The 2,254-nt window shown below is 36.8% G+C and overlaps 1 pseudogene; it reads right to left on the bottom strand.

Moving 5' to 3' along the window:
• Window positions 1–663: 663 nt before the first annotated feature.
• On the bottom strand, window positions 664–1,513 carry LOC141489637 (small ribosomal subunit protein eS4-like; annotated as a pseudogene).
• Between the last annotated feature and the right edge of the window lie 741 nt (window positions 1,514–2,254).

Raw genomic sequence — 2,254 nt, 5'->3', positions numbered from 1 at the left:
AACTTATATATGTTTTACTTTTGCAAAGTGGTGCCATGAGATTGCTTTCTCATACCTTTTCTTTCAAGTCATGCTTGTTCCTCAAACTTTCAAAACATTCATTTTTATTTGTATGTGTGTGTACAAATATGATTGTTCTTCCAATTTTAACTGTTCTAGTTACTGTGTATATAATTTCCTAGCATTGCTTATTTCATTCAGTTCATTTATATTTTTCCATGCTTTTCTGTATATATATCATCTTCCTCATTTATGTTGTTGGGATGTAATATTCCATCACATTCACACCACAATTGCTTTAGACATTTCTTAATTGATAAGCATCTATTTTTTCACCCACAGACCCCCATTACACTGTCATTGATTTTTTTCTTTAAGTTTTATTAATATCTTTTGTTTTAACATCAGCCATTTTGTAATATTCCTGTCCCCATCCTCCAATCACAGTGAGACTTCCCATGTAACAAGTTAAGCAAAACCAATAGAGGTACGTCTTCCACGCCATTTTATGAAACAGTCATACACAAAGTACTCTAATTCAAGGAAAGAAGAGAAAAGCATTATGGCTTGTTCAATATTGCTTTATAAAAATGAGTTGTCTAAGATTCTCATTTTTTTGGCGTAATTTGTGTATTTGTAGGATAATCATTTTAAAAACTGAATTTAAAATCTTAATTTGATTGAAAACCTACAAATTCTCTCATGATTTACAATCATTTAGCCACTGCTCTGCTTAGCTGCCAATCTCTTATCTCTCTCCTCAGCAATTGTAAGACGGGTACACTTTCCTCTGGGAAGAGAGATCCAAGGCTTATTACCTTTGCCAATAACAAAAATGTTTGAAAGCCTAGTGGCAAAACTATTGCCATTGGCATCTTTTACATGAACAACATTAAAAGAGCCAGGATGTTTCTCCCTATTTGTAATCACACCAATTTGACCCAAGTTGGCTCCACTGGTCACCATACATAGTTTCCAGTATCAAACTTAATGAAATCAGTGATTTTTCCAGCTTCTAAATCAATCTGAACTGTATCATTCACTTTGATGAGGGGATCTGGATAACGGATAGTACAGGCATCATGGGTCACCAGATGGAGAATACCCTTTGTACCCACAAAGATTTTTCTCACTTTGCATAACTGACATTTAGCCTCCTCAGCTGTGATATGATGAACAGCAAAGCATCCCTTTGTGTCATTTACCAAATGGAAATGTTCCCCTGTCTTCTCAATGCTAATGACATCCATAAAACCAGCAGGATATGTGATATCAGTGCGGACCTTGCCATCAATCTTGATGAATCGCTGCATGCAGATCTTCTTTACTTCATCTCCAGTAAGGGCATACTTGAGCCTGTTTCTCAGGAAGATGATGAGGGGGAGACATTCTCTCAACTTGTGGGGACCTGTAGATGGTCTTGGAGCAAATACTTATCCAGTATCCAGTGCTTTGGAGCTGCTACATGTTTCAGATGTTTCTTGGGACCATGAGCCATGGCTACACTAAATCTGGGATAAAGCAGGAAATTTACTCGATTACAGGTAGGGTCAGGGACTACTTAATGGCTGTGTTTGGCCACGTCACTTTAACCCTCTGGGCCTTGGCGCCTTCTCCAAAAGCATGACTGGCCGGTCCCAGGGCTGCACGGCAAGAGGTCTTGTCATTGATTTTTAATGCTTACTTCTATGATAAAATAAAATATTTTCTAATTTGCAGTCAAAGCCCTTCACAATGTGGCTTCTTCCTATTTTTCCATTCTTCTTGCACATCTCTACATCTCTATACAATCCTGCCATGCTAGCTACTTGGTGCTATTCATCTATAATAATTCATTTCTATGCCCTTTCAGAGATTGTTCTTCATGTCTGTAAGGCTTTCCCTCCTCATCTTCAACTCCTAGAGTCTGTGGCTTTTTTCAAGACCTAGTTCTGCCTTTGCAGGAGACTTTTCCTTGTCCTCCTGGCTTCTAGATCCTTCCTCTACAATTGCTTATAATTTTTTTATTTATTTTTGTGTACCTGTTGTCTCCTAAATTAGAATTAGGGCAGGAACTGATTTTGCTTTTTCTTTGTAACCATGTAATATAAACATATGCACATTCAATAAATGCTATTTGAAAGAGTAAATAACAGAACATGTCTAGTTTTTGCCTGGTTGATGGACATTTACATTGCTTCCAGTTTCTAAATACTTCAAAAAGAAAGTGCTATTACAATTATCATGGTGTATAAGGAAATTAATTTTTGTCATT

This window comes from Macrotis lagotis, chromosome 5 (genome assembly GCF_037893015.1).
Source record: "Macrotis lagotis isolate mMagLag1 chromosome 5, bilby.v1.9.chrom.fasta, whole genome shotgun sequence".
Taxonomy (NCBI): domain Eukaryota; kingdom Metazoa; phylum Chordata; class Mammalia; order Peramelemorphia; family Peramelidae; genus Macrotis; species Macrotis lagotis.
This window is presented reverse-complemented; position numbering and strand designations above follow the sequence as displayed.